Below are 12,223 nucleotides of genomic sequence, written 5' to 3' on the forward strand. Positions count from 1 at the left end.
TTGTTGCGGCGCGTGGCTGGCAGCACGTGTGGGGGCGCCCCTTCCTTGGCCACGAAAGGGACGAAACGAACCCGTTTGCTGACGCTGGGTCGAGAGACCCAAGGACTTGGCCGTGACCCTGGAGTCCTTGAAGCGTTCCAGCGCGTGGTCCGCCTTGTCACCGAACAGGTGACAGCCATCAAACGGCATGTCCATCAATGTATTCTGGACATCAGCCGAAAAATTGGCGGATCTCAGCCAGGCGTGGCGACGAATCGCCACCGTCGTTGACATAGCTCTGCCCAGCGAGTCGGTCGTATCAAGACCACACCGTATTGAATATTTTGCTGCATCCCGGCCCTCAGCCACAGCTTGACCGAGTTTTGCCCGCACCTCCATGGGGCATTCCGGCAGCAGTTCCGCGACCGTATCCCACACAGAGTGGGTGTAGCGGCCCAAGAGGCAAGCGGTGTTGCAAGACCGCAGGCCCAAACTAATGGACGAGAAGACCTTTTTGCCAAACTGGTCATACCTCTTGGATTCCCGGTCGGGCGGGGCCGACGGGAATGCGGACTGGGAGGTCGAGGCCTGGATCACCAGACTCTCAGGAGTGGGGTGGGTAGACAGGTACTTGGGGTCGTCCGGACAAGGACGGTGGCGCCTGGCCACGTTCCGATCAACAGGCGCACCTGAAGCGGGCCTGGACCACGTGCCCAACAGAACGTCTGACAAGGCTTCATTAAACGGCAGCAGTGGCTCCTGTGGGCATGACTGCGGTTTGAAGACCTCGGTGAGGATGTTAGGCCTCACGGCCGCGACGGGGAGCTCAAGGTGTAAGGCCTTGGCAGCCCTCATCAGCACCACAGAATAGGCAGCTCCCTCCACCGATGCCACGGAAGGAGGAGAGATCAAACCAGGGTTAGGAGAGTCGTCCAAACCACTGGCATCCCCCAAGTCACCTGTCCAGTCCGGGTCATACTGGCACTCGCGTGACAGAGGGTCCTCGGACCCCTCCCAACCTTCACCGTACTCCTCATCCTCTCCGTATTCGGAGTCAACGATGAAGACCGGCTCCTCGGGGTTCATGGGCCCCATCGGCGCCGGGACCGGCGTCGAGCGACGCCCGTCCGGCGCCGCGTCCGGCGTCGGAGAAGGTAAGGGGACGGCGCCGCCCGGAGCCGGCGCCGGAACCCCACCGCCGGCCGGAGCCAGCACTGGAGAACCGGCGCCGCACGGGGGCGGCGTCGGGGGTAACCCCGATGGCAACGGCGCCGGGGAGGCCGGAAGACCAGCCGGCGCCGATCCCGAAGGCCCTTGCGGCGCCGGGGTCGGAGCCGTCGGCGGCGCCGGGGCCGGAGCACCCGACGGCGCCGAGGCAGGGACCCCCGAACCGCCAGGGCCCCCAGACGGTAGCACTGGGCCCGAAGGCGCCGTAGGCCCCGTCGGAGAAGCGAGCGCCCTCATGGCCATGAGGAACGCCTCGATCTCCTCAGGCGTCGCGCCATGCCCAGGGACCGGAGGGTATGAGGCAGGCCGCGCCGGCGACTCTCGCGGAGCCGCGGGGTTGGGGTCACCCGAGCCCCCGGCCGCATCGCGCGAGCGCCGGGGAGAGTCGGGGGTACGATGACGACGCCCTGACTTCTTGTGCTTCCTACCTGACGAGCCTGACGAGTGGTGTCGACTTCCGGAACGCTCGGCGCGGCTCTGCGACCGCTCCCTCGAACGCTCTCTCGACCTCCGGCCGGACCGGGACCGCTCCCGGTCCCGACGTGGGGCCGACACCCGGAGCTCCAGTAGCTTGCGGGACCGCTCCCGCCTAGCCTTGTTGGTGAGGGCCCGGCAGTCGACACAGGAGTCCACGTCGTGGTCGGGGCCCAGACACCGGAGACAGAGGCGGTGATGGTCCGTGACCGACATCGTGCGCTCACAGTCATCGCAATTCTTGAACCCAGGCATCCTATCAGGCACAATAAGAGAAAAAACAATCGAAAAACTTGGTCAAAGACCGGAGTACTGCTCTTCAGATCTACGTCCACTGGCGCGGAAAAAAGAAGAACTGACGTCAGCGCGCGGAGGCGGCGTCTATATACTCCAGCGACGTCATCACGGCGCACGACGCCGACGACGGACGCGGAGCCGCAGGGGACGCCTGCAGACGACGCCTACCGACGCGCAGGGGTACTGCTACGCAAAAGTTTCCGGATCCAGACTGACGCCTGGGGATATTCTAAGGTAAGGAATCTAACACTAACGTGTTTCTTTCAGATACATATGTTAACGATATCTTACTTTTCAGGCCAATCATATTACTTTAGGGCCACTGATAGCCAGACAGTGACATGAAAGGGAGAGTCTGTGTGTCCTGTAGTGGTATATTTCATTATCTATGTTATAGCAGTTGACTCGAGTTAGAATTCATAACAAAAAGGCTCTCCCAAGATTTGCATAGGATCAATTTCATCAGAGGGATGATGAACTTTGGTGTTCATGGCTCTGCTGGTGGACCAGTTGCTTTTTACCTGTGCATGGAAATCAAAAGCTGTCTTTGTTTTGGTTTTTATTAAAGAGTTTGTTGGCTTTTAAATTACGTAGGCAGCGTGGCAGTATAAAGATCATTTTACACTTGTTACTATCAAGCATGTTGTTATATTTTCCTTTTACATGCTTCATCACCTACCAGTGGCAGATTATTAGCTGAGTGCAGGGTCCTTTATAATCAGTTTTGGATGTTGAGTCAAGCGTTTGTATTGCTGTCCGTTCTTCTACGTTGGACTGATTCCATTCAAGGGACATCATCGCCCATCTCTCTCGACTCCAAAATGATCTTTCCCTGGTCCCCAAATCTTTTGGAACTTGTGTTACAAGCAGCATCCTCTCCCTTCATAAAATTCCTTTTCTGCTCCAGTGAATTGATCCATGCATTCACAGTACCTCTGCCATTTGCAACTCTCTGGGCTTTTCCTTATTTTTTTGCAATGTCCCTCTTTTCTATCATTGGATCTAAGGAGCATATGGTCAGTTTTCTCCTTGTCACATCACCATTGTTTGGAAAGACTGATATCCTAAAATGTGGTGTCACAGGTATTCCTTCTGCCAGCTCTAATAGTGATGTCTGTTTTGCTTTTCTCAGAAATGTTGTATTCCAGCGCAACCTGGTATTATGTTGAGGAATATTACTTCTTCTCTTCTGCATCAGAGGTGTATCCCACCCGTGCCATGCCCATCTGAAATAGCCTAGTTCTTTGAAAGTATGTTCAATGGAATATTGTAAACTGGATAGGTATAGGTCCATCCAGCTTGCAACCTTTCTGGGGTCCATTAGTGCCACTTCTAAGTCTATGTCTACCATCACTTCCACATCTTCTCATCTGTGCCTTAGGCTGTGTAAATCGTCTTGTGTATTGTACGCTAGGATGTTGTATGTTACTGACATAGCTCTCTGGCTTAACACATTCCGTAGAACTTTATTTCCTAGATGACTGGTTTATCTCCCCATTCCAGAGATTGAGTCATGGCTGAGTTGTGCGTTTTTGTAATGTTGGGTTGGGGACAGTTTGTACTCCTCAAATGATTTCATCCCCCTCTCCCCATTCTGTCAGATATTCAACTTTAGGAATACAAATCGTGTCCCATTGCCTGTAACCTCTCAGAGACCCACCACCTTCAAAGGTCTACCTGATCACAGTAGGATCTCTTTTGTAACTTTCTCTTTCCATCCAATTGAGGCCGCAGTGGCATTCTATGCCATTGCCATGGCCTTTGTGGCTGTCAGTAGCGGTACTTCACATCTTCCCCCTATATGTAGTGGCTATGTGTCTTATCACCCATTGTTAGTCTGCCTACCCAGACAGAAGACTTCTACACCGGGTGTACCAATTCAATCAACACCAGCACCTGTGCGCCCACTGGCAGACTGACTTTTCCAATTACGGAGAGTAGGAGCCACCACCATCGCCAACATTCTCTCGGAATTCAGGCATCAGCCCGTGGAGGTTTTCACCAACTGGTGAAGAAAAAATGTATTCAGCTTCTTGGTTGGACGTTTGTCATGGACTGTGGAAAAATGGAGACAAAATATTCTTAAAAATATTGTGTGCCTTTATGAAGTTTGTCACAGGAAAGATATGTTTTCTACTCTCTAATTTTGTCATTTTAAAGAATGTATGACATCTTTTTTTTGTTGTGAGGCCTTTTCTCGTCAATTTTCTTTTTTTGAATATGATGTTGGGTGCAGTTTCATTGCAATTGAGATGGAGCTTATGGCCTCAGCTCTCTTCTTTCATTAGAGGAATACACTATCGAAAATGGAGTTAGAGTAGAGACCCCAGACTATGGAAACCCACTATAGGCCCGTATTCAACCCAGAAACACAAATTCAAACCACCTTCAAAATCATCGAAATTTCCCAGATGGCCCTGTCCCTGCATAGCTCGTAAAACAATATGTGAAGATGCTAATATCACTAATGTACACAACTGCTAGACGAGAGTCAGTGTTAGTGGCAGGCAACATGTTTATACATTAGGGAGGGAAGGATGACCTTCTCCAATAAATAAGCTGTATTACATTGAACCCAATGCCACCTCCAAAATATTAGCAAACAGATCTGTTTATAATAAGGGCCACAGAACGCTTTAGTGGCAAAAAGTATTAAAAAGACAATTATCTGTCCATCCTTTAAATTTCACTCCAATCATCTTTGTGTAAATGAGGTGAATGCCACCCCCTTCACCCCCCACCCATTTGATCCACTTTCTTTTTAGCAAACTTTTTTCACTGCTAATCTTTGAACTTTCTAATGGGGTCTGCTTGGTATGCCTTGGCCTTCTTAAAGCCAGTGCGTAGCCTGTTGTTCTTGGGATTAAGGTTCAGCACACTGTTTTCACTCAGTTTTTAATAATCAATTATTCTCTTTTTTTAATTCTAATCCATTGTATATAGGTGACGATTCCTATTAAATAGTTTGTGCTGCTAACTGCAACTTAGTTGTGCACAAAACATCACATGTAAGGTTAAAATGCTATTCCCGATTCACAGACTTAGAAATGGTGAGATTTTACACTCATATAAATGGATTTTCCACACGCTGAAACCACCAGTATTGTGGAATTTCGGTGTAAGCAAATCTACACTTAGGAATGGGTTTCTGTTTTTTTCTAGGTGAGTCAACGTGTAGAAATTGGTGTAAGGATGGTGAAGACATACAAACTCATGTTTGTGGACATTTCCCAACATTTTGTTTGTAGTTTTCCAGCCTGAATACACCTATAAACGGACTCTGGTCAAGGACAGGAGTAAATGTGTCTTCATAGTGGGAAGCCCCCGCCCCAATGCCCCTAAAATTCATAAAGGGTATAGGGGAAGCAGTTTCTCCAACAGTATGAATATTTCCCATGCAAACTAAAAATACATCTAGAAATGTACATGTCACTTTTCTATATGCAGAAATAATTATACATTTGAATATTCATGGATATTTACGGCTTATATAGATACCCAGAAGCGCTTCTGTAATTATTTCCAAAGCAATTTTGAAATTAACTCAACACATAGAAGAATCCCTGGGGACGTAAATATCTAATTTCTTTTTTCTTGAACTTTTGTGTATTAGACTCAGGTCATGCTCTATAAAACATAAATGGTATAGCACAATTCTGTGCAAAGCCTGGTCTTAGTGCCTCAATTTTACCCTAAGAGTTGGTCACATAGGAAAGAATGTAGACATGTTTCAGTATACTGTACTTTCCCATGATGAAGGTAAAGAGCAAACAAGCAGTCTCCAGAATGTGTTTTCTCTCTAATCCTTGCTGCGTTATTCGGCGCATTGGTTGTTGCCAGTTCTGTTTTGTGAACCGGTTTCACTGTACAGTTTTGAAACAGAGGCGCTGCCCTTCAGAGAAACTCTGCCTCACTCAGCTGGCAAATCATTAGCCACCGAGGAATGAGAAGTCGTTTTTACAACAATGGCTGTTCATAGTCTTGAACGTCTAGTTTCATCTAAAATAGCGAAGGGAACAGAGATAAACGCTGCAAAGGTATACATCGATATATTTACAAAGCAGAAGTATTGAATTTCATCATTTGAACTGTTCACGTGACGTGCACAATTTAACGTTATGCCCCTCAGGAATTTATTTACAGTGAACACTCTCCTTTCTCGAAATACTCAGGAATTAAAAATAATCTACCCAATTCTGGTCTCATACCATTTTTTTTTAATTTTGGAGCTTTAAATAGCGGGACCAGACCCGAAGCTATTAGAGCGCTTTACATGAGTACCAGCTACGTTAAAGCCGGACACATTGAATTTTGTTAGGGATGGGGAGATTGCTTGATATGCTCACAATCACAGGATGTTGAGCGTCCCTGCCGAGACTCGAACCCAGTTCCCCAGCTCCGAGGCCGACAGCTTCGGTGTGAAAAATGGTATCGTGTATCAGTTACCCGCTTTAGTTTGCTCTTGCCTAGTGCCATCTATGTCACCTCCAACCCTTAACAAAGAACACACGTTGAACCATAATTATAATGTGTTTATGATGGAAAGCTCCTGACATGTGACCACCCTAGCCTATAGACTCCATCAATCTTCCTTTGTATGGGATCTGCAGGCAGAATGCATCCATTTGGATCAACACAGGAATAAGAGGGAACTTCCTCTCTAGTGGTATAAGGACAGTCTGTCTTACTGGTATATCAGCCACAGAAACATCACATTAGTCTCATAACACCTTTGCTGAGATCAGGCTCCCAGATGCTGCTAACAGTCCCAAGAGCCAAGCTCCATTGAAGGCGAACAGAGGTTTGCAGTTTTGGAATCACAGATCTGAAACTCTCTGCCAGAGCCTTTTATTCACGAGCCTACCCTTCAAGGCTTCAGGAGAGTGGCCAAGACCTTATTTTCCCGCCCCAGCTCCTGTTCATGGTGTCCTTTCAAGTGATGACGTATTACAAGTCATTGGCATGCTTGGCGAATAGTACTGTCCTTTTGAGTACATGGCTCGTGGTGGCTGTGGATTCCTCCAGTGGCAGGTACAGTGACTTGCTGCCATAGCCTGCACCTGTGGGCTTCAGTCAAGGGCTCTGCACCTCAGGTTGAGACATTTGCAACCAAGTATAGATGCGTTTACATCATGGTGAGCTTCTGACAATGCATTGGAGGAATCCTCTTGACAGCACAGCCATTCTTGGCACGAGTTCACACATAGCACGTGTAGTACGACTGGGCCACTGACGCGCTGCTTGATATGCTTGCAGCAGCGGTGGTGGCCATCTTGCAGAACACATGGACTTCCACTCAGGCTCCCAGTGAGTCCCTTACGGACATTGTGTTCTTTTCTGTTTGGTACTCGCCCGTGGAGAGCAGGTTTACATCCATACCATATAAAGCAGCTGTAGAGAAAGGTATCTGCCGGTTCATAGAAAATGTACAGATTAGCCTCAGGAAAGGAGGGTGCAGTGTATACAAGCTATGCTCAGATCAATGCTTCTTCTTAGGGAATGATCAATACCGTGGATGAGTATAGGAAAGTGGGCAGTCCAGGCAGGGACTTATCAGTCTTTAACAGTACTGGTCTGATGCCAAACAGCTGAGCACTTACTCAGTCAAGTGGGGGACCATGCGCCTATCACTGAGAGTTCACAAGAAAAAAAGGTCTGTGATCCAACATACAGGATATTCTGAAAGCCCTGTATGTGTGGGGAAAGGCAATTTATATGTTAGACATTAGGAAGTGGTTATGACATACCACATATATGTGCTCCTTACCAATAACATCCTTGCCACCCCAGGATAATATTGTACTTCCAGTTATCAGACAGATAGCAGTATCTGCACACTGTTGCAGCTCTGCTGAGAAGTGCTAGCAGCATGTTTTGTGTCACACGATTGTCCATTATATCTTCTCGAAAGGGTAAAGCAGGAACTCAGACTTCCTCTCCCCTTTCTGTTGTACCCGCTGAGCCACCTTTTCCTTTTCAGTCTATATTTCGCTCCTCAGAGGATGTCAGGGGATGTCCTGTTATTCCTGATGTATTTTTGGCTGTCTGACAACACACCTAAGTATTGCATTTGACACTTAACAGCAGCTACACTCGATATACCTCATCTCAACCTCTGGCATGCCAGAGTGGCTGTATTTCAAAATTTGGTAGTAACTCCCATGACCTTTAGATCATTAACAACAATATTGTCCCATTCAGTGTAGATGTTCTATCAGGAATACCAGTGGGACGATATTTTAGTAGAAAATATTTAGGACACAATATTTATGTTAGACAATATTCTGCTTATGATATTCCTCTACCGTATTCTCCCAGCATGTAGCACAGAGCCCTAACTATCATTAATACCCTTGTCTACTGTGCACTCTGATAGGGTGCACTTGAACCAAATACAATCCCTGAGGCCTCCTCTAATTCGGCAGAGCTTATCCCCTAGCCGCCCCCCCTTGAACTTCCTTTCAGGCACGGGTCTCAAACTATGGGGGCCCCATAAGTGCTGGCCCAACCTTGAGGCCGGTGGGGCACCGGAATGGGGCCCTGTTACTCCTTTCCGCTGTGAGCTGCACAGCTTTGGGGTAGGCATGGATCCTTCTCCCCAGACCCACAGCCAGCTATTGTGGTGGGCCCGCCCCCTCAATCCATCAACAGGACTGAAGGCGAGGACAGAGCTTGGGACAGGGGTCTGCCACTCAGCCTAACTGACTATTAAGCACTGTGGAGCTCCTGCGGCCTGTTCTGGTCAACAGTGGCCCATTGATAAAACTACACCTACCTGAACAGAGCTGCGAGCCTTATGCACCTGGGGAGGAATCGACCAGGCCGAGCCTTCTCTGCTGCTTTGACAGCCCTTCCACAGCACCACAGCTTAGTAGTAGCCTGAGGGGGCTGGCTATACCCCCATGATCTGGGGATCTAGACGATGTGGCAGCCCTCCCACCCAACTGCAATGGAGCATTATGGAGGTTTATGTACCCCAAGAGAGACTTGCATCTGAACTGGTAGCACTAACCCCTCCCAGCCTTGCACCCTTGGTCCGTTCCACATCTCTTGCTCACATAGTCGCCTTATCCCCTTCAGGGACCTCAGGATCAGGGGGTCCATCCTCATGGCTGGTGCTCCTGACAATTGGGAGATGGCTGCTGGTGTTGCACCACTGCATTAGATCTGCAGTAAATAGAGGTCAGGGTAGAAGGGTGAGCCCCCCATCCCCATCAAAGCCTACCCAGTGCTCTGTTGCTGTATGAAGACCCATCTCATGACTTCTCAGCTCTGTAGGGACTGTGTGCTCTGTCCTCAACAGCACTGATTGACTAAATGGAGGAAACCCTTTCGGCTGAGGAGTATTATTCTGAACTTAATTCCTACACTGGGGCTGCATGTGCTGCTACACCTAGAATGAATCTTGCCACTAGTGGTAAGAGGGACCCTACAAATTATACATCCATGCCTGTCGCTCCTGCATGGGACCTCTGCCTGGCCTTTACAAACTGTGACCCCTGAGATGGGTGAAACTAAGCCACTCAGGGGTACTCTATAATCATCACGTTCATCAGAGGGACCAGCCCCATCCCTACCCAGCACTTCAGCAATGGACTCCAACAAACTCGTCACCATCCTCAAGGCCATCCAGACATCCAAGGTTTCGCTGGAAGAAAAAGTCAATGCGATTACTATTAATATTAAATTAACCTGTCGCTCCTGAAAGGAACCTTTAATCATCCATTTTGAAATCCCTGCGATTCCCGAGGTGGGCAGAACTAAGCTGCTCATGGCTAGTCTGCAGTCACCATGTTCATCCGAGGAACCAGACCTACACAGCACTTTGGCTATTGACTCCAACAAACAGGACTCAACCCTCAAGACCATCAAGATATCTGGCTTTTTCTGGCTGCAAAAGTCGATGCGATTGTTCTGGTCTGACCATAAGAAGCTGGTGGACCAAGGTAACCAATCAGAGAAAACGCTTAAAGAACTGCATCCCACAAAGACTGCCATCCAGTAGCAGATGGAACTTAATTCAGCTGGATCACTACGTGGAAGGCAGAGTGGATGATGTGAAGGTGAGGTCCTGACGCAGTAATCGCCGCCAAGTTGGCCTGTGAGAGGGAACGGAGGGCCACAAAATGGCAGAATTCCTCAAAGCTTGGTTCAAAGACTGAGTACCTCCTAAAGACCTCATCCCTTTTTTTCCATCAAAAGGGCCCATCAGGTGGCGAGACGCTGCCCTCATCAGCCACCCCTCAACATGTCCGATAGTTACCAAACTCCTACACCATAATGATGAAGATGTAATCTTCAAAGCAGTGAGACAGGCTGACCAGTTCTCCATGGAAAAACAATGAATGCTAGTCTTCTCCGACTACACTGTGGCAGTCCAACACCAGCAGGCCTCCTTCCACGGAGACACAAAGAAGTTATAAAAGATGGGGCTACAGTATGCCTCAATGTTGCCTGGTAAACTCAGGGTGATGATGGGTCAGAAAGTCTATTTCTTTCTTGATCTTAAGGATGTCTGACTGGTTAGAGGGACAATGCAAGTCCTCTTAGGCGGACGCTTTCTGCAATAGGCCACAACGCTTGCCCCGTTGGCAACAGAGATCTTCTCAACAGAAGCTGACAATAACTAACCCATCATTGACTACCCCATCCCGGGAGGAGGCTAGTGATGGTTGCCATTTGGCCCTTGCGGCGGTGGACAGCTTCTGAGTCCGGCCAACCATCTGCTATGTCCATGATGAAGTCCAATGAAGGCGACAACTACTCTCTTACGCTACAAGAATTTTACTCTTTTCTATGTCCCTTGTGCCCCTCCTGGAATCACTACGATCTTACATTGGTCTTTCTTAAATCCTGTCCCCTTCCTAGGCTCTCCCTAGAAGATCAGGAAGCAATAGATGCGTCAATCACTATTCAAAACATCAAAGAAACAATAACTCGGCTATCTGTGTGAAAGACACCTGGAACCGACAGCCTCCTAGTTGAGTCTTAAAAAGCATTTGCAAGCTCCCTGGCACCAAAATTGGCCAATATGTATGAAGAGGAAATTGAGACCTGGCACCTCCCTGCTACCCTCTGTGAGGCCTCGTTGGTCCTCATTTAAAAAAAAAACTTGTTTTATTTGCAAGACCACACAAAGATCATTAGACAATAATCATCAGAAGAATGTTACATGCTGCCCATGGTTCCATTTCGTAGGTTTCACCCTGACCGTCTATGTGAGCGAGCTGACCATCACTTTTTGGGCGTATATTTCCATTGTGATGTTTTTGACACCATTCACGCCCTGGGAGTAATACGTGCACTAAACTTGAACAACGGACTCATTGGTCTTCATATTGAAACCCTGAAGGGATTGCACAGACCCAGCATCCTATCACCCAATTGCTTTTTTAAAGGTAGATTATATAATCCTCAGTAAGATTTTTGCCAACCGTATCCATCAGGTGCACCCTAATCTGATCCCTGCCAATCAGAATTAATTTCTGCTCGGTAGATACACTTCTCTAGACACCCGATGGCTATACATGATCATGGAAGACATTCAGAAGCAATCACCATGAGAAGCTGATTAAGTGTTACACCTAGAGAAGGCATTTGATACCCTTGATTGGGATTTTTTTTGAGGGGCCTGGTGTGATTTAGCTTCGGAGCTCACACCAGCAGGCTTGTCCGACTAATCCATATGGACCCCACAGTGAGAGTCCAGCTCATGGGATAGAGTTCTGCCACTGTCCTGGTTAAAGGGGTACTAGACAGAGTTGTATCCTCTCCCCCATCCCATTTGCACTGGCAATAGATCTTTTGGTGACCCGGGCACACCTCTGCAGAAGGGAGTGGCAGTGGCATAGCAAGGTCAGGTGGTACCCAGTGTGGAAAATTTATTGTTACCACAGGTGGCTTGACAAAATGGTAAAAATTTAAAGCACATATTTTTGCCATTTTGTCACCCCCCTCTCGGTGATAACACCCGGGGCGGCCCACACCCACCGCACCCCCCTTCCTACGCCTCTGGGGAGTGGGAAAATCCTTTGCGGGACAAAACTCATACAATTTCATTCTAGTTGTGGTTGGCCCTGGGTGATGGCCCGGTGAGATGGGAAGATTCTTCTTTCCGATATTTAGGAATCTGCATATATCATGCTGAATAGGACCAGTTAGATGGCAATCTGGCACTTCAGCAGTGACATCCATTTGGTCTCTGGTGGCTTTCTGGCCGAAACGTCCCCTTTAGGTAATGGGTCGT

General features: G+C 48.4%; 1 protein-coding gene across 1 annotated transcript in view; it reads left to right on the top strand.

Moving 5' to 3' along the window:
- The window catches only part of LOC147711671 (uncharacterized), an 860,812-nt gene that overhangs the window by 23,685 nt on the left and 824,904 nt on the right, over positions 1-12,223 (top strand). The window lies entirely within an intron of this gene.

This window comes from Lissotriton vulgaris, chromosome 5 (assembly GCF_964263255.1).
Source record: "Lissotriton vulgaris chromosome 5, aLisVul1.2, whole genome shotgun sequence".
Taxonomy (NCBI): Eukaryota; Metazoa; Chordata; class Amphibia; order Caudata; family Salamandridae; genus Lissotriton; species Lissotriton vulgaris.